General features: G+C 43.4%; 1 pseudogene; it reads left to right on the top strand.

Annotated features, from left to right (window-relative positions):
- The window catches only part of LOC126262932 (guanine nucleotide-binding protein G(I)/G(S)/G(T) subunit beta-1-like), a 33285-nt pseudogene extending 14330 nt beyond the window's left edge, over window positions 1-18955 (top strand).
- Window positions 18956-21183: the final 2228 nt, after the last annotated feature.

Below are 21183 nucleotides of genomic sequence, written 5' to 3'. Positions count from 1 at the left end.
CGATAATATTATGCTCACTGCTGTCGCCAACTGACAGTGTCGTTGACTCACCATCGGTACATGCCGTGGTCGTTTGACGCGAATCCCAATGTTCAACGATGTGTGTTGAACGGTGTGTTCCAAACACTAGCGCCTGCACTGGAATGGGAAATGATCGTTATGGCTCATCAGTGTATGTGGCTTTAGATCTTTTTCGTTTTCAGATCCCAGTCACCTGCAATCGACTCGTTATGAAGATTTTAAATATCTGTGTGCGACTATACAGAGATCATAGGAAAGAACTTACTCCTCTTCTAGCAGTAGTTTAGTTTAATCGTAGATTGCTGGAGCAACAAAGGGCACCGAACGACTGGAAAAAAGCGCTGGTCATTTCTGTTTTCCAAAACGATCGTATGACATATACACATAATTATTTATCTACGCCACTGACGTCGGTCTGTTGTATAACTGTGGAACATATTTTATGCTGACATGTTATGACATACATTTACGGGAAAAAATCCTAACACCAAGAAATAATTAACGTAGAGAAGTGCTATTTTGTGAATACATTTGTGTAGGTAACATATTTAAATGATTAAGGTTGCACGTTCACAGGTTGACGCAAGAATGGGACAAGCCATTGAAAATGTGAAATTCTGGTACATTAATAAGTGGCGTAACCGCTATAATGTTGAATGCAAGCATGCAAACGTAAGAGGGCTATTCAGAAAATAGGGAACGTTTCCGTCTGACGCCGCTAGGCGCGCGCCGATCGCGTATATTTTGGTATGTGCGTGCTCGGCAGCTCAGTCAGCATCCATCCGTGACAGTGGGAACGTCTCTGCGTTGCTGATTTTTTCGATATTCGAATATGAAATGTGCGATGCAGTCGAAAATCCCACCAATTGTGAGGTGCGGTCTGTGTTACAGTTTTTGTTGGGAAAAAACCTAAAACCTATAGAAATTTATCGTGAACTGTGCGAAGTGTACAGAAACAACGTAATGAGTGAATATTCGGTCCGAAAATGGTGCATTCGGTTTAAAAATGGCCGAACCAGCGTTCACGATGAAGAGAAGAGTGGACGCCCGAGCATTGTGACAGACGATCTTGTCGCTAAAGTTGATGAAACAATTCGTGAAAACCGTCGCTTCACAATAACAGAGCTTTCGCTTTCTTTTCCACAAGTTTCACAGACTTTGTCGTTTGAAATTGTCACTCAGAAGCTAGGCTACCACAAATTTTGTGCACGATGTGTGCCCAAAAAGCTTACAGAGCACCATAAAGAACAGCGAATGGGGGCAGCGTTGACATTTCAGGAGGCCTACCACAAACATTGTGATTCATTACTGGATCGAATCGTAAACGGTGACGAGACTTAGTTGAAACACGTCAATTGCGAGACAAAATTACAGTGTATGGAGTGGGGGCAGACAAGGTCCCCCCCAAAACCAAGAAAATGTTTGCAAGTGTTGTCAGCAAGGAAGTTGATGGCGACAGTGTTTTGGGATAGGCAAGATATGCTTCTTATTGATTTTCTCGAACATGAAGCAACCATAAATTCTGCCCAGTACTGTCAAACATTGCACAGCCTTAGAAGAGCAGTTCAAAACAAACGCCGAGGATAGCTGATGCCCAAAATTTTGTTTTTGCACGACAATGTTCGACCTCACACGGTAAACCGCACTAAAGAACTCCTTAATTCATTCAAATTGGAAATCTTGCACCAAGCGACTTCCACTTGTTTCCCAAGATGAAGAAATGGCTTGCAACGCAGCGCTTTGATGACGACGCGAAACTCCAGGCGGGCGTGACTCATTTTCTGAAGTCTCAGGGACAGAATTTTACGACGAAGGTCTTTCAAACCTTGTCCACCGCTATGATAACTGCCCCAATGTGTTTGGTGACTATGTGGAAAAGTAGTATGTCAGTCGCACTTTCAGATGTATATAATAAAATGTACTTCTTGTACTTAGTTCTTTTTTAATGCCTAAACGTTCCCTACTACCTGAATAGCCCTCGTTTACGCATTTTGTTGTAAGGTGCTGGTTGTGGAATGAAGTTCCATGCCTCTTGCACTTGGTCGGTCAATACAGGGACGGTTAACACTGGCTTTGAATTACCCTAGTGTCGTCGTCCAACGACGTCCCATATGTGCTCGACTGGGGACAAACCTGGTGATCGAGAAAGCCAAGCCGTCATGTCGACACTCTGCAGACCATGTTGTGTTAAACAGTGGTATGTGCGCGAACGTCTTCCTGTTGGGAAACACCACCTGCAGTGCTGTTCAAGAACGGCAGCACAACAGGTCGAAACTCCAGATTGACGTACAAATGTGCCGAGTGCTCCTGTTCTCATAACTCCAGGTATAGGTCCAGTGTGTCGACGCCGCAGGCTGGCGCTCACCTGGCCTCCTTTTAACCAACACACGGCCACAACTGGCACTGAGGCAGGACCAGCTTTCATCAGACAACCCAACAGACTTCCAATGAGCTCTCACTTGATATGACTGCAGTAACAAACGGCGGTGGTGTGCGGTCAGTGAAATGCACTTTACAGGGCTTCGGCTTTAGAGCTGTTCTTGAAGTAACCGATTATTTAAGTTTGCTGTGTCACTGTGGTGCCAACTGTTGCTGAAATTGCTGCTGCAGACGCAGTACGATGCGCCACATCATTAAGCCGAACACGTCGGTCCTCCCTCCCGCTCCCGGTAGCGCCACGTAGCCTTTAAATGCCTGGTCTTCTTGCGGCCCTACCTTCCGTGACAACCGCTGCCAGCAATCATATACAGTGGCTACATTCCTGCCAAGTCTTTCTCCAATATCGCGGAAGGAATATCCAGTTTCTCGCACACCCATTACTCGACCTCGTCCAAAATCAGTGAGCTGTTGATAATGGTGTCTTCGTCGTCTTACAGGCTTCCTTGACTGATATCAACTGACTACATCCAATCTCAAAGGTAACTACCGCTCACAACCGTTACAGCGCTTGTGTAAAGCATACCTGATTTGCATCCTCATAGTGGCGATACTAGTACCACGCTTATACGACTGGTGTGATATTGAAATAGACGTCATCTTGCAGATGTAGAAATATGCCTACCATCTCTCGTTTATGTAAACAACTCTTTCTTGGTGTTGGGATTATTTACCTTCATTGTATTTGGAGAACGGAAATCTTCTCTTTAAAGTCAACATGCATTCCACCTAGGATCTTGCAAAACTCAGCTCGTTCTGTTCGTACATGAGACAAGGAGCGCCTTAGACATCGGTACCTAGGTTTATGCCGTTTTTCTTGGCTTCAGGAAGGCATTTGCACCGTTCGGCACCGTCGTTCAGTGAATGAAAATACGAGCTTACCGAGCAGATCAGATTTATGGTGGGGTTCAGGACTTCCTTGCAAACAGATCTCGACACGTCACACTTAAGGGAATAAAATGATAAGTAAGTTCAGGAGTAAAATTACCCTGGCAGATTAAAACTGTGCGCTGGATCGAGACTCGAACTCGCAACCTTTTGCTTGCAAGTGCTCTGCAGACTGAGCTTTACTTCCACCAGTACCTCATCTCCTACCTTCCAAACTTCACGTGCCCGCGAAAGGCAAAGGTCCCGACTTCGAGTCTCGGTCCGCCGCACATTATAAATCTGCCAGGAAACTTTCACATCAGTGCACAGTCCGCTGCAGAGTGAAAAACGCGTTCTGCAAATTTCAGGAGAACCCCAATAAACTGCAATAGAGCCATTACTGTTCGCAGTACACATACGTGATCTAGTCGTGGTTAACTTCGGAAGCTCCGTGAGGCTGTTCGCAGATGATTCTGTTGTCTGTAAATCGGTAGCAACGCCAGAAGACCGCATCGAACTGCAGGAAGGCGTCCATGAGACGTTGCGGGAACTAGAAGCTCATCGTGAATAAATAAATATAATATGTTGCCCATAAATAGGCGAAAAAATTCACTACTGCGCGATTGAAGTTCGCGACCGATCAATGGACACAGTAGCTACAGCAAAATTCAAACGATTTGGAGTGACATAAGTGGAATGACCACGTAAAACAAATTGTAGGAAAAGCATTGCCAGGATGAGATTCACAGAATCTTACGGAAATGTAGTTCATCTGCGAAGAACTGGCTTCAAAACACTTCTTCGTTTGATCCTTGAGTACTGTCCATCAGCTTGGATTCTTACTAGGTTGGATTAATGCAACAAATGGAGGTAAGGAAGAGAGGCGACATTCGTCGGTGTGGGAGCGTTACGGAGATGCTCAACATACTCCAGTGACAAACTCTACCAGACACCGGTTGTACATCACTGGGAGTTTAACAAAATTCCGAGAGAGTACATACCGGGAAGAGCCGGACAAGATAGAAGTGTCTAAGAAAAGTAATGTGACTGACAACACCGTGATCGATCTGGCAACGCTGTGTTGTTCTACTTGTGTAGACCGGTGTGTTCATCCCTTCCAGACGCTCAGACCGAGTTTCAGCTCTGTACAGCCGTCACGTGATTGTTGAGAGCGCCTTCAGTGAAGTAGTGTTTTTGTTGTGTGTCACGAAAATGGAACAGCGGAATGTAGAGCAAATTATGTCATCAAGTTTTGTGTTAATCTTCAGGAATCAGCGAGTGTGACTTTTGAAAAGTTGAAAGAGGCCTATGGGGAACATTACTTATCAAGTTTTTTTACAGGCACAAATCCTTTTTGGAAAGCTGAGAACACGTTAAAGTTGAACCTCACACAGGGAAACCTCCAACTTCAAAACCCGACGAAAACGTCGAACATGTGCATGCTGTTGCGAGACCAAACATCAAAGACAAATCATCAACCAAGTGTTTTGTGTGTACTGTGTATTCTGTAGTAAATAGGCTTCGTCCCACCGTAGCCTTCAGTGGTTCACAATCCCAAAACAGGCCACAGCAATCCACCCACCTCACCGCCGCCCCACAACGAACCCAGGGTTATTGTGCGGTTCGGCCTCCAGTGGACCGTAAGATGGCTTGCGGAGTTTTGATGTGGATGTAGACATAATGTTTGGGATGCAATAAAAATGGAATGTGTAGGTGTCCTTGCTGGACATGATAACAGAATTAGCTGTCTAAAAGTAACATAAAATGGTAATGCAGTGATAACAGATTTATGGGGCAGTTTTTTATGAATTTCAAATTAAAGCCACATTGCAGAAATCGAGACGAGGTGTAATCTGTGTTCGTACACGCAGGAAAGGCAATTATAAAAACAAGATAATCAAGTTATAAGGAAAATAACTTTGGATTTGTACAGCTATCAGCGAGAAATAATATACAATGTAGGCTTTCACGGCCGGTGTTGTCTTCAGTTGAAACTACCGGGCTGAGAGGCCGTGGCCGATGTATAAAATTTCCACCTAACGTTTCGTCACCATCTGCGGGACACATCTTCTGACGTCGTCCGGCTACTGCATGTTTTATCTACACGCCCTATTTTTCCACGAAATCTCCATCCCGTTCTTTGAACTTCCTCCAGCGCAAAACAAGGGCGCGCATGCCCAGTCGATACCAATCCTTGTCCTGGTGGTGGAGCCAGTGATTCACTGTGTGAACTTACTTTGCTGACTGACATGCTGCGCCAACTGCCGAGTCGTAATGCGTATGTCCTCGCGAATGACATCAGCTCCTGCAACATGTCAGGTGTGACAGCCGTGGATGGTCTCCCCGACCGCTGCAAATCGTGGAGCTCTGCCGAACCGCCTTCTGATGGACACACCCTCCTTGCCGAGCGACTAGCTGTACTTCTGTCGACATCAGATGCTCCAGAGACTTTCCACAAACGTTGGTGAATATTTTCCAAAGTTTATTTCTCTACAGTGAGAAATTCAATGACGACACTTTGCTTGTAAAGTACATCACTAACAAACGCCATTTTTAAACAGTTCTGCAGTAAACGGACGACCTCAGAAGATGTCTCCCGCAGATGGAGACGAAAAGTTAGGTGGAATTTTATACATCGACCACGGCCTCTCAGCCCGTAAGTTTCAACTGAAGAAATAATATATTTTGTTGTGTGTGTGTGTGTGTGTGTGTGTGAGAGAGAGAGAGAGAGAGAGAGAGAGAGAGAGAGAGAGAAAGGGAGGGAGGAGGAACGCCTACTGTTTGAAAAATGAGTGTATTTGTTAAACTTTAGTTACTAGTATCAATGGTCTACTGCCTAGCATAGCTCTCTGTTCTGGACGGACGCATGACTTACCTCACGGCGAACTCTTTGGTTGGCGGCAGCCAGTCGGATGGCTTACCATAAGAATTCGTACTATTTTTCAGTATGGCATGGGCCCTGATTTGCTTGACAGATACACACTTGTCGCCTTGTTTTCATCCTACTAGGTAGTGTGGTCGCAGGTTGCTGTTTCACATCATGTCAGTGCAAATCTACGAGTGAGATCACTAACTGCTACTGGTTTACGTAATGCATTGCAGATGTAATTAGCTGCATTTGTGAATGTCAAGTTTGTTTTTCAGTGTCATGATCAGGCATGATAAATCTTATGTCATTACCTGGCAGTCAGACGAAAATCGAACTTAGTTGCTTAGTGTACTTGTTGGAATCGTAAGTGAACTACAATATCCATACATGCTGGTACCAACCATGCTCATGTTACATTTTAAAACGCTCTCTCAGTTAGCATCAAGCTTGTTTGATTATTTGATTATTTGTTATCATTATTTTTTAATTTATTTTTTAATTTACTGTGAAGTAATTTATCTTTTTTGTACTCAGTTTGAATATTTATATTGATTATGGTTTTCTAATAGGGAAAGTTTATTAACAAATCTAGTCGATATGCCCATTTCTTTTCAGATCTTCTTTGTTCCTTTGGCAGTCACACAGTCACATGTTATATAAACTCACCGTCTGCAGCAGGCCACACATTGGTTGCAGCCTCTGTCTCTTATTAATGTCTCGTAAATTTCAGACTGCCACTAATATTATTTTTATGACGTGTTTTTTCAGCATTCCGGGCAAGCAATTGCATAGCAATCTGCAACAGCATCAGCAGCAAACGTTGCAGATCAACTTTCACCGAATTCTCAGAGAAAAGCCGTCTTTTGTTTCGATTAAAAACTTAAATACACTGTGTTGATGTTCCACTATAACATTCATTTTATAGTGTTCAGAGGTTCGAATTTTAGTGTTTAAGTAAGATTCAGTGTTTTTTCAGTTCAAACAAACTGCATAAATATATGTATTGCACTGAAGATCGACTATAAGGTGAGTTCCTTTACACTAACAGTATTATATTGTTTTCACACAGCCTTTAATTCTATTTATTCTCCTTGTAGTACAAAAAGTAAATTCTTTCTGAGACACCTGTGTCTGTTTTCCATTACGCATGCGAGGGTTAAAGAATGTTGATTCATAATTTATAAGCAGATGCGTTTTCACATGGGCTTACCGGACAAATGGTTGTAATAAATCGTACAGGGTGATATTTTCACCATGTACAAACTCTGGGGATTGATCGATGAGAGGATAAGGAACAAAAATTGTCTAATGAAGTTGTGTCCGGAAATGAATGATTTTTATGCTATGGACAATTTATTCAATCACACATTGTTATCGAGCCTACAGTCTAATATGAGGTGTACCATGCAACCAGAGTTAGTGTGCATGGTTTCCTCCTAGAGGCTGCTACTGTTCCTCATACGTCATGCCCTAGCGCCCTCTCCTGCCATAGTAATTGGTAATGGTGTGTCCGATTCACTTCTCTTGCTGACTGAGCTTGTAGTGATTGTGATACAGCGTTGTACACAATGGTTCCGTATTCGAATAGAGAGATTGCTGACAAGGTGTTTACTTACAGAAAGGTAAATGGCAACGGACAGCAGGCAGCAAGGTTGTATCAGGATAGCTACCCCGTTGACAATAACCACAGACTTCAATGTTTGCAACAATGTTTTATCGTTTGTCTCAGACAGGGGCGTTTCAGGAAGCAGGAAATCGTGAAGAATGTACCCGAAATGTTCGGACACCAGACATGGAGGAGAATGTGATTGACACTATGGAATGCGACCGTCGTGTTAGTACCAGGTAATTGTCCCGACATACAGGGTTAGCCAGACGGTCGTGTGGAACATTCTCCATGACAATTTTTACTACTCTTATCACTTACACCGAGTGCAGGACTTACTAGCGACAGATTTTCCACATTGGGAGCAGTTTTGCCACTGGTTTCTTCACCAGGCAACCACGATTCCGGGATTTGTGTCATCCATCCTATTCACAGATGATGCCACCTTTACGCGGAGTGGTATCTTCAATTTTCGTAATAATCAACTGTGGGATAAAATGCAGAACCACCATGGTATGGCGACAGCTAATCATCAGCATCCATGCAGCCAGAATGTGTGGGCTGGGATAATTGGCGCCCGTATTTTGGAACAAGTCTTCCTTCCACGTCGCCTAACAGGCCAGAACTATCGGCGTTTTGTGAGGGTGACTTCCCCTGCTGGAAGAAGTGCCATTGATGAATCGAGGGGTTATGTGGCTGCTACATGATTGTGCTCCAGCCCATTTCACCGTTAACGTCTGGACGCATGTCAGTCGTATCTTCCCTGGTCGATGGATGGGACGAGGGGATCCAGTTGCCTGGCCTGCTCATTCACTGGATCTTAACCCGTGCGATTTCTGGTTATGGAGCCATCTCAAAAATATCGTGTGTGCAGAGCTCATTCCAGATGTGGAGACACTGGAGCAGTGTATTCATACTGCTTTTGACACTGTTCGGATTCAGCCTGGCTGATGTGAACATGTGAGCCAGAACATGCTGTGGCGCGTACACACAAGCGTTGAGGCACATGAAAACCATTTTCAACACTACTGTAACTGCGGCTGCATGGTGCAGCGCCAATTAGACCGCAGTCTCTGTAACAATGCAGGGTTGAATAAATGGTCTCTAGCAAAGAAACCACGCATTTCCGTACATAAGTTCATTATACATTTTTTCTGTAGAGTTTTTACACGGTGGAAAAAAAACACTCTGTATAAAATGCAGATCCTTTTTGGTTGAATAGTCAATTTAGAAAAAGATTACAGCTGATTTTCTGTTGGCTCCCCTGCCAGTATTTGAACATGGAATCTTCAGATTATTTACATGCATACAATCCAGCTTCACTAGTTTAGCTTTCTATTTGTTAAAATTGCTAGGATTGATTAACTTTCAGCTCTTTTCTGCCTTTTCAATGTATATCATCCAGCTTCACTGGTTGTTTGATGACCTATTGAGTGTATTTCATCTTGGTGATTAAGTGGAGGCTGATCCGAAACTGGAGTGGACTGTGTGACAGGGTTACATTGCTTAATATAGCTAGAGTCTTTTCTAGCCCTTACCTATATTTCTTTTTTATATGGAGAACGGTATTGGAGGGAAATATGATTCTGGCTTGAGCAAACATAATTTTCTTGTTTCACTACTCATACAACATTTGGAGAAATTTCTCCGTCTTCAGTGCGTTTTATTTATTGTCTGCTGAACAATACGCAAATAATTATGCATTAAGGTATTAACCATTTTTTGAAATTATAGTATTTACATTACTATAAGTCTTGAAAGAAATAATAACATGAAGAATACCTTATACACTTCATTATTACATGTTCATGTTGACAAGTCTGTTTGACCGAGAGAGGTGGCGCAGTGGTTAGCACACTGGACTCGCATTCGGGAGGACGACGGTTCAATCCCGCGTCCGGCCATTCTGATTTAGGTTTTCCGTGATTTCCCTAAATCGCTCCAGGCAAATGCCGGGATTGTTCCTCTGAAAGGGCACGGCTGACTTCCTTCCCCGTCCTTCCCTAATCCGATGAGACCGATGACCTCGCTGTTTGGTCTCTTCCCCCAAACAACCCAAACCCCAAAGTCTGTTTGGTACTTGTAGCACAGCTATAGTTTATACATACGTTAATGTAATTTTTCAAAATTTAGGCCTAATGTGATAAACTATGTTCATAAATGTGTCTACTTACTTTTTGTACATCTCGCGGCTTTTTTTTTTTTTTTTTTTTTTTTTTTTTTTTTTTTTAATGGAGCTTCCAGACACACAAAGTTTCATTGTTTTCATTATGTTCACTTGCTCTGCGTCTTGAATTTTGCAGTGACAGTAGGCTGTGTGTGTTTGTGTGTGTGTGTGTGTGTGTGTGTGTGTAAATTTTATATACACTGAAGTGACAAAGTCATGGGATATGTACATACGCAGATGGCAGTAGTATCACATACACAAGGGTAGTGCATGGTGGATCTGTCATTTCTTTTCGGGTGATACATGTGAAAAGGCGTCCAACGTGATTATGGCCATACAACAGGAATTAACAGACTTGGAAAGCGGAGTGGTAGTTGGAGCTAGACGCACGAGACATTGCATGTATGAAATCGTTGGGCAGTACAATATTCCAAGATCGACAATGTCAAGAGTGTGCCGAGAACACCAGATTTCAGGCATTATCTCTCACCACGGGCAACGTAGTGGCCGACTGCCTCCACTTAACGACCGAGAGCAGCGGCGTTTGTGTAGAAATTTCAGTGCCAACAGACAAGCAACACTGCTTTAAATAACGGCAGAAATCAAAGTGGGATGTAGACGAACGTATCCATTAGGACAGTGCGACGAAATTTGATATTAATGGCCTATGGCAGCAGATAACCGACACGAATCCCTTTGCTAACATCACGCTGTCTATCGAATGACTCGGCCTCAAAGTTCACCCAACATGAATACCATTGAGCTGTGCGGCTGGTCCCGGTGGAGGTTCGAGTCCTCCCTCGGGCATGGGTGTTTGTGTTTGTCGTTGGGATAATTTAGGTTAAGTAGTGTGTAAGATTAGGGACTGATGACCTTAGCAGTTAAGTCCCATAAGATTTCACACACATTTGAACATTTTTTTTGTATTCCATCGAACATTTATGGGACATACTCGACATGTCAGTTTGTGCACAAAATGCTGCACCGGAAACACTTTCGCAATTATGGACGGCTATAGAGGCAGCAAGGCTCAGTAATTCTGCAGGAGGCTGCCAACGACTTGCTTAGTCCACGCCTGATGAGATGGTGCACTAAACTGGGCAAAAGGAGATCCAACACGGTATCAGGACGTATCCCAAGACTTTTGTCGCTTCAGTATGTGCGAAAAATCATCACTTGAGGATGGCTCGACCGATTTGACTCATTCTGAAGGGTAATTTTATATGATAATCTCAATGAGAGAAATGTGGCAGTCAGTTTGACAAATCTGCTGTCATATGTTTTCATAAATGAAGTGAAGATCAATTTGAGAGTTCTGCTGTAGCGTGCTTTCATAACAACAACAAATTCTGTTTTGAATATTGATTTTTTGGGAAAAAGAATACAATTGAAAGCTATATTTCAGTTTGTTATTGGTGATTTATCATATCTTCGTTGTGTTGCAAAGATTGGATTGGTGTCAGTTTGTGGTAATTTGGTGTGCTGTAAACATTAAATTGATTTTAGTTCGTGTTTTATTTCTCTGGAACAAATGCCACCAGCGCAATGCAAACCAACTATGTGATCGTCGAATCACTGAGACTGAAAAAGAATGTAGACAGCATTTGGAGCAAAATCGAATAAGAATTTCTCAAGTACGATCCATTATGACTCTGGAACAATGGATACAGTCGACTTCGACTTGCTTATTTGGAGCTTATGCACAAAGTTATTTGGAATTTCGACAAAACAGAGGGCCAAATGCAACAATTCGAAATTAACGTTTGGCGTTCAGATACGACCTAACAGTCGGTTACGCAGCAGATGTATTGGTCGACTTCGGAAGAATAAACAATATTTGTTAAGACTACAATGCTTTGAGGTTTCGACACGAACCACCAGGACTATGTTGTGCGAGAGGAAAGGTCCAATTACCACAACTGATACCGCCACCACAGCCACTGACATCATTGCTTTCTGGCTAAGAACCGCAATCGAAGTATTTATTGCAGAATATACAAAAGAACGATAGTTCCTTCCAAATGACAATAGCAACAAATAAGTTGAGAGAGAGGAGAAGGAGGAGTTGGACAGAGAAGAGGAGAGGAGGTGGATATAAAGAAGGAGAAAGTGGATATGGACGCAGAGATGAGGAAGGAGGAAGTGGATAGAGGAAGTTTGGGATAAGATGTAACAGAGAGCTGGAGAAAAATGGTTCAAATGGCTCTGAGCACTATGGGACTCAACATCTTAGGCCATAAGTCCCCTAGAACTTAGAAGTACTTAAACCTAACTAACCTAAGGACATCACACACACCCATGCCCGAGGCAGGATTCGAACCTGCGACCGTAGCAGTCCCGCGGTTCCGGACTGCAGCGCCAGAACCGCACGGCCACCGCGGCCGGCAGAGCTGGAGAAGGGATGGTCAGAGGTAGGGGGAGGAAGTGGACAAAGGGAAGGAGGAGGTGAAGAGGGATGGGAGGGGGCAGGAGGACATTAGGATGTATACCCAATTCCCATACAAATGTAACAATTGTGTAGTATTTCCGGGATCACTAGTATGCATATATATGTATGTATATATACGCAGTTAATCCTATTTCCCAGGTATAGAATATAGATCAAATATGAATTTTACGAAGAAACATTATGTAAATAATGAATGGGAACTTAGTATGTATATTATTTAAGGGAAATGGTATCTCTCTGATATATCTATGCTTGTATCTGTTTATTCTAGTGAAGTACAAAAACGATTATTGTATTGTAAAGTAGCTTGTACAGTGGATGTCACCAGTACATTGAATGTAAACAGGGATATTTCTACCTTTCTAAAGTTGCCCAAGTTGACTGTTGGCGATGTGAGTGTGAAGTGGAAACGCGAAGGAAGAACCACAGATAAACCGAGACCAGACAGACCTCATACTGACGGACAGGGACCGTCGAGCACTGCGGAGTGTGGCTGTAAAAAATCGCATGAAATGAGCGGGAAGAATTGCTAGTGAGTTTCTAAGCGCTACTAGCGGACCATCTAGCACAAGGATTGCGCATAGTCAGTTAAAAAGAATGGCGCACAGTGATCGAGAAGCTCTGTGTAAGCCACACGTCTGTAGTCAGTGCTAGGCGACGCTTGAGGTGGTGTAAAGAGCACCGTCACTGGGCAGTGTATGGCTGGAAACAAGGTATTTGGGGTGGTGACTGCCGCTGTAAGCTGTGGCGATGGAAAGGTTTGGGTCTGGCCAATGCCTCGATAACGTTACGCACCATGGGTAATGCAAATAATGAAGTTGAAAAACGCGGAATTACGGGGGCGTTTCTCCGTGGTTAGGTTGTGAATCATTATTACGCTTAAGAAAAGGCTTAATTCAGAAGGAAACGAACATATTTTACATCATTGCATTCTGTGTGCAGAATGTAGGCAACGACTATTTGTCAGAATGCAGCATCTGTGAGGCAATGGTTTGTAGCCACATATACGCCTGAAAAGGACTGGCCTTCTCAGATCTACACCTGAACCCAATGGAGCCCCTTTAGGATGACTTGAACATCCCATTGTCCAATGTCACTAGCTTTTCTGATTTCAGCTGTTGAGGAAGAATGGTCTGCCATTTCTCCATAGACATTCAGACATCTCACTGAAAGCACTCCCAGCACAGTTCAAGCCGCCATAAAGGCGAAGGATGAGTAGTGTAGCAGAGCGGTTTCTAGGGTCAAATTCAAGGTCATCCCTTTCCCAACCTGTGACGAGATCATCAAGCACCGTGGGCATACCAGATACAAGGTCCCCCCACCCTTTCAGCAAATGGCGACATCACTGAGCCAATGTACCAGTTCTGCAACAGATACCAAGGACATACCCACTCCACATATAAAGCTGATCGTCGGTAAAGCAGATGCCAGACTGAGATTCATTGGAAGAATCCTAAGGAAATGCAATCCGAAAGCAAAGGAAGTAGGTTACAGTACACTTGTTCGCCCACTGCTTGAATATTGCTCACCAGTGTGGGATCCGTACCAGATAAGGTTGATAGAAGAGATAAAGAAGATCCAACGGAGAGCAGCGCGCTTCGTTACAGGATCACTTAGTAATCGCGGAAGCATTACGGAGATGATAGATAAACTCCAGTGGAAGACTCTGCAGGAGAGACGCTCAGTAGCTCGGTACGGTCTTTTGTTGAAGTCTCGAGAACATACCTTCACCGAGGAGTCAAGCAGTATATTGCTCCCTCCTACGTATATCTGGCGAAGAGACCATGAGGATAAAATCAGAGAGATTAGAGCCCACGCAGAGGCATACCGACAATCTTTCTTTCCACGAACAATACGAGACTGGAATAGAAGGCATAACCGATAGAGGTACTCAAGGTACCCTCCGCCACACACCGTCAGGTGGCTTGCGGAGTATGGATGTAGATGTAGATGTAGATTAGATAGGTAGTTAATCGAAATACGTTGATACTAACTAGACCAATACTTCGCACAGAAATCGGTGGTGTTTGGGTACCCACACATTTGTACTTATATCGTAAATGGTTGATTTGAGCATCCATGTTGACTGGAATATCTTTGCTTCTATTGTCGTATACTTTCGCCCCTGTCTGTTACGCTATTGATTATGTACAGTACAACTTTTGTTCTAAGAACTAACCACCAAAGAAAAGACCGGCGGTTAATTCATGTAGGACAGTACTAAAACACACACCGGTTATACATCTGTGACATCATCAAGAGGGCTTTTTGGTGAAAGGAACTCCTATTATCAGACACACCTCCAAGTCTTGGCTGTGCGTCAAGGAGGCTGAAGGAAGGCAGACAGGTTCTCCTCGTTTTTCAGCAGGAGGCTCGCCTTCTTCCGTAGGCAAGCCACGCTTAGAGTGGTGACTGCCGCTTCCAGCCACCTCGCCGCGCCGCCTTGTCTAACCGCTAATTACCGAACGACACATTAATAATCCGCCGCGGGTTTTCTAGCCGCTACAACGCTGCGCGGTAATTAGCTCTCCTACCGGTAATACATCCCGCCAGGCGGCGGCGTCTTTTGTTGCTTTTGCCTCGTTGCTCAGGTTACCAGCCAAGTTTAGGAGCGAAATTTGCGCGTCCTGAACATCGGCTCCACATGCGCCCCTTCTCTGTTCCTGGTCTGACGAGAGAACTACGCTGCTCCCACTTTCCGAGCATCTGCAAGTACTGAGAGCTGACTAACAGGCTCGATACTCCACAAAACCAAATGAATCTCGCTAGTCGCTGTCTCCTCGATCATATTAGTTTCCCAGACGTAAATATCCAAAATATTTTGCCGTTTTAGCTACGACAGTTGCAGTGTCAGGATAATAATCAACGGCCAGATTTGAAAGCATAGGGCAACATGCAGAGCTTTAGCTCACAGTTGTCGTAATGAATACGTCAATTACTATTACTCTGGCACATCTGATAGCATGAGTGTAGTTTTAAGATGTGCGGGTTCCCGTCTGTGTGGCTGGAACTTTTTCACCTGTGTGAGCAGCACAGCTGCAATCAATAACGATGGCATATAAGCTGGTGATCGAAAGTAGCTTAGAAGGAATGAAGGAAGTTTAGGGTTTAACGTTCCTTCAACCAATAAGTCGATGTAATATCTAACGTCAAAACAGGAAAAAAAATCTATACAACGTCACAAGTTATAAATTTCAGTAGCAACCCATGTGAAAGGCTGCTACATGTGCAATTAATTTTTATTATTGTATAATGAAAGATTGGCAACATGTACAAGGTACTTTAGCTAAGCTGTTCACCCGAGGAATTTCCTGTACCGTCCAAGATACCGTTATCAGTTTTGACCCAAAACGAATTGTGAAAATTTCGTTACTAAGTGGCATATAGTCTCTTTTCACAGCTATATTAGTTACAGACTACAGTGAACTTCTTTGATTCCAAAAAGGTCGTTTCAAGCATGGAATACTACTACTCTCACCTTTCACGATGTACACTATCTACCACAGCTTCGAATAAGGCAGTGAGAGAATGTTTACTGCTGTAGCGCCTTGTTCGCATAGTTGTAAAGTGTTACTTCCTAAAACAGTAGCTGCTTTCGAAATCAGTTCCAATTTTTCAGCAGAATCTGTATCTTATCACTTCCTTTCGCCGCTGATTTAACTGAACTGCTAACTATCAAAAGCAAGCGATGAAACGTAACCCTCGGTGTCATAAGTCTCCTGCCAACTTGGCAGGAGTATAGTCGCCTTCTTCGCGAATACTAATTTACATCACGAACGATGTCATACATCTCCTGTCAACCTTACAGTAGTCATAGTCGTCGACTTCGCGAATACTAATTCACATCACGAACGATGTCATACGTCTCCTGTCAACCTTGCAGTAGCCATAGTCGTCGACTTCACGAATCTTAACTTACATCACCAACAAAACAACAGAAAGTCTATGAACAAATTCAAAACAACTGTCAGCGACAAGAATCTGTATCTTACTCGTCATATCGGTATCAAACAAGATGGGATAAATCAAAGAACAAGCTTGTTAGTACGCTTTAACTAAGGTAGGTCTGCAAATGAAAAATGTATGAAAGAGCACAACTGTACATTTGCCTATTTCTTCTGTTTGTATCTGCTACAATATTCATACATTCAATTTTTCCCTAACTACTGACGGCCTTGGGAGAGCCAGTCCTGACAAAACTCTACCATCTGGTGAGCAAGATGTATGAAACAGGCGAAATACCCTCAGACTTCAAGAAGAATATAATAATTCCAATCCCAAAGAAAGCAGGTGTTGACAGATGTGAAAATTACCGAACTATCAGTTTAATAAGTCACAGCTGCAAAATACTAACGCGAATTCTTTACAGGCGAATGGAAAAACTGGTAGAAGCCGACCTCGGGGAAGATCAGTTTGGATTTCGTAGAAATGTTGGAACACGTGAAGCAATACTGACCCTACGACTTATCTTAGAAGCTAGATTAAGGAAGGGCAAACCTACGTTTCTGTCATTTGTGGACTTAGAGAAAGCTTTTGACGATGTTGACTGAAATACTCTCTTTCAAATTCTGAAGGTGGCAGGGGTCAAATACAGGGAGCGAAAGGCTATGTATAATTTGTACAGAAACCAGATGGCAGTTATAAGAGTCGAGGGACATGAAAGGGAAGCAGTGGTTGGGAAGGGAGTGAGACAGGGTTGTAGTCTCTCCCCGATGCTATTCAATCTGTATATTGAGCAAGCAGTGAAGGAAACAAAAGAAAAATTCGGAGTAGGTATTAAAATCCATGGAGAAGAAATAAAAACTTTGAGGTTCGCCGATGACATTGTAATTCTATCAGAGACAGCAAAGGACTTGGAAGAGCAGTTGAACGGAATGGACAGTGTCTTGAAAGGAGGGTATAAGATGAACATCAACAAAAGCAAAACGAGGATAATGGAATGTAGTCAAATTAAGTCGGGCGATGCTGAGGGAATTAGATTAGGAAATGAGACACTTAAAGTAGTAAAGGAGTTTTGCTATTTGGGGAGCAAAATAACTGATGATGGTCGAAGTAGAGAGGATATAAAATGTAGACTGACAATGGCAACGAAAGCGTTTCTGAAGAAGAGAAATTTGTTAACATCGAGTATAGTTTTAAGTGTCAGGAAGTCATTTCTGAAAGTATTTGTATGGAGTGTAGCCATGTATGGAAGTGAAACATGGACGATAAATAATTTGGACAGGAAGAGAATAGAAGCTTTTGAAATGTGGTGCTACAGAAGAATGCTGAAGATTAGATGGGTAGATCACATAACTAATGAGGAAGTATTGAATAGGATTGGGGAGAAGAGAAATTTGTGGCACAACTTGACTAGAAGAAGGGATCGGTTGGTAGGACATGTTCTGAGGCATCAAGGGATCACCAATTTAGTATTGGAGGGCAGCGTGCAGGGTAAAAATCGTAGAGGGAGACCAAGAGATGAATACACTAAGCAGATTCAGGATGTAGGATGCGGTAGGTACTGGGAGATGAAGAAGCTTGCACAGGATAGAGTAGCATGGAGAGCTGCATCAAACCAGTCTCAGGACTGAAGACCACAACGACATCCACAATTTCATTTATACTCTGTGGCATCGATGTATTAGTCTATTATCCACAATATATCCACAATCTGATGGTATACCTGATATTAGTTGTGTATCACACAAGACTAGAGGTCTTTTGAGGTCAACAGCGGGTAGTATCTTACGTTTCTTGATATTTTGGACATGGTCGTTTTGCACTCTTTTTTAACTTTGTTAACAGGCTAAGTGTGCAACTCTTCTGTACTTTTCAGTGGCGTAATCTGCCGTCGGTTTGAAGCCATCTCTTGGAGATGTGTCTGGCGGAGCTCCCCTGTGGGTGGCTGGAGCCGGCTGTGGGTAGCAGTGAGGACGTGCGAGCTGTCCATGAAGTTCTTCATATTGCTAGTGCAGCTGAGACTGGGCAGTGTTGCTTATGTTGTATGGCACCTCGTGATATGTCACTCGCTTTAAGGATTGGTGCTGAGCGATCCTGCTAAATACTCGTGATAATCTTTTTCATATTGATGAAGTAATCTGAGTAGTCATCGCATTTATATAACGTCGAGATCATAACTTTAATTTTGCGACCTAGGAAGGTAATTACACTCTCAAATTTCATATTGTGAGCTGTCTGCCACCACCAGAGTAATGGTAGAGATTTGTAGCGACCTAGCCTATTCAGGGCAGCTACGCATCAAGATGGATGAGAGAAACGGTGTAGGAGAGGATTGATTTATGCTGGGGCGAACAATGAAACAGTGTAAGTATTAGCAAGTGTTTGTCTGTAACAGCAATGTACAACAGGACGGTCGCCCTCTAGGCCACCCAGGGTGAGTGCCAGCACAGCCAGTTTCAGAATGCACTGATGCCGACAGCACCCGTGGCATCCGTTGCCCCGGATCGTGGGTGGCTGCTGCTGTGTCACCGTGTGAACTGCAAACAGGAGAAGAAATTTGCAAGGGCCACTCAGGGTCTGCAGAATTTGACCGGCTAAGCACGAATGCGTTTACTCGTGTTCCCCGTGTACTGTGCTTGGGTACGACTGCTGACACTGGGTGTTCGATGCCTATAAGCAGTGTCTCCAGTGACCCGCCAGGGATCGATCTGGACGGCGACCAATGATACCTAGGTGGCTAGAAGGACACGAGGGCCTGCCTCCAGAATCCGGACTGTAGACAGCTCTCAGTCCGTCGGCCCAAGTCCCTCAGAGGGTGGAGGCTGACCGCGCACCTGCTTCTTGCCTCAGTGAGGTTTCAAAGTCCAGTTACTGTTACACCATGGGTGTGGTGCGCCTCGGGCCGGAACGTGATTAGTTCATCAGTGGGCAGGCAACCAGCAGATCTTCATCACCAGAGTGTTAGTCGCAGTTTCTTGAAACTCAACAATCTCTTATTTTCTCCACTTCAAGACGCAGACAGAATGGCAGCGCGACTGATTATCCCGAACCTCTAGGCTCGATTGTTTATACGCTTGTAATTGCATGGGCGTCAGCGGCCAGAGTCAGTTGACATAAAAGTTGAAAGGGTACAGTACCGCCCAACATTGAGAATAGGTACGAAATTCTTGTCAGAACAACACATTTTTGTGTAAAAGTAACTCAATAATTTCAATTAATACAGCGAAGCCGGATACCAGTGTGGGAAAGAATGACAAGTTATTTATTTAATTGATCACATGTGCACTTCCGCAAAATAAATCCCTACATCCCGTTTGGTGAGATCTGTGTGGTGTAAATGAATGAATGTATGGTCGTCTGCTAACCACAGATAGTGAATCGATATGAGCATCTTTGAGTCGATCCTTTGGGTACCTTTGGTGAGACCAAAGAGATGGAAGTTACCAGAGCTTTTGAGCGTTTGAAATGTGGCCGACCAATAAGGTAGCAAGGTGCTTCTCCCACTTCGAGAGAGGTGCGAGAGAACGAAAAGACGGCCATGTTTCAGACTCGGGACTCTGGCGCTGAAACTTCTGCTGTGAAGACCTGTTTTTTGTTGTGCTCCGTAATGAAAGCGTGGAGGCATGGTATGGATGTGGAATACTTAAGAGTAGTTAGAACTAATCATTTCTCTTTCCTAGGATCTTTTGTGGGGAAAATTACAAAGTGAGGCAGGTAATTTTAAAGGGATTATAGTAAACCAACGGCCACAAAGGGACCACGTGTAGTTATAAGTTGAGATACTAGCGTGGGTACAATAAGCTGAAATATTTAAGAATTAATATCGTGTGTACCATAAGCTGAAATATTTGAGAATTAATAGCGTGTGTACAATAAGCTGATATATTTAAGAATTGCGTGTGTATCATAAATTGAAGTATTTAAGAAATATCATTCCGTGTGACGCTGAATTTAAACTCTGAGAGAAAATCAAGGTGAGTCGGCCGTTTCTCCAGCAACGCCACTTGGCTTGCATTGCACAGGAAGACGAGCGTTTATCTCCAGAGTTCACAGTAGGAAACTGGAATTACAAATTGGGGCAGTGTCGAGTGAAACTGGGTTAAATATTGATTGAAGTGGGAAAGCGGAAAATGATGAAGTTGTAACGGTTCGTGTGTATTATTTCTGATTGTTGTATTGGGTATGTCTTGTAATTTGAATATGTGTGTTTTGCATGGGAGTAGCAAGGTAGTTTCGGAAGATTTTGTGGGTATGCCTGTTCCTTCTGCATCGCTCGATCTGGAGGAATGTTTCTGGAGAATGATTGTGAGAGGCGAAGTGTGAGGTATAATAAAAGATCCACCATCCGATCCAGGGAGTGCACAGTTGTGGTAGATAGATTACGAGACCGTAGTATGGAAATTCTCTTATGATATTGTCGTAGGTTGTAGAATTTGTGTGCTAATGAATAAATCAAATAGTGAAAAGAAAGAGATTAGTGGCCTATTTCATTAAATTGTATGTTATCATAATGTCCCGAATTTGTATAAAAGCCGTTAAATCAAAGACAAAAAGTAAGTGTGGTATTGCCAGTGCGTAGTGTGCAGACAGAGTTCTATAGTCAGATGCGTGTTTCCGTTGCGTATTATTCATGCAGGAGGATAATTTGTAACAAAATCGTAAGATACGAGAATTCATGTTGCTAATCCACTCGCTTGGCAAACCACCCATCTTGCAGGCCTGACTGCTTGATGCCACAGTATGAGAAAGGCAAGTGGGTGCCTCTCATAATTTCGACCCTGCCAGGATTTCTTTTGTTAGGATATTTAATTTGATGCCAGGATTAT

Source organism: Schistocerca nitens, chromosome 1 (genome assembly GCF_023898315.1).
Source record: "Schistocerca nitens isolate TAMUIC-IGC-003100 chromosome 1, iqSchNite1.1, whole genome shotgun sequence".
Classification (NCBI taxonomy): domain Eukaryota; kingdom Metazoa; phylum Arthropoda; class Insecta; order Orthoptera; family Acrididae; genus Schistocerca; species Schistocerca nitens.
This window is presented reverse-complemented; position numbering and strand designations above follow the sequence as displayed.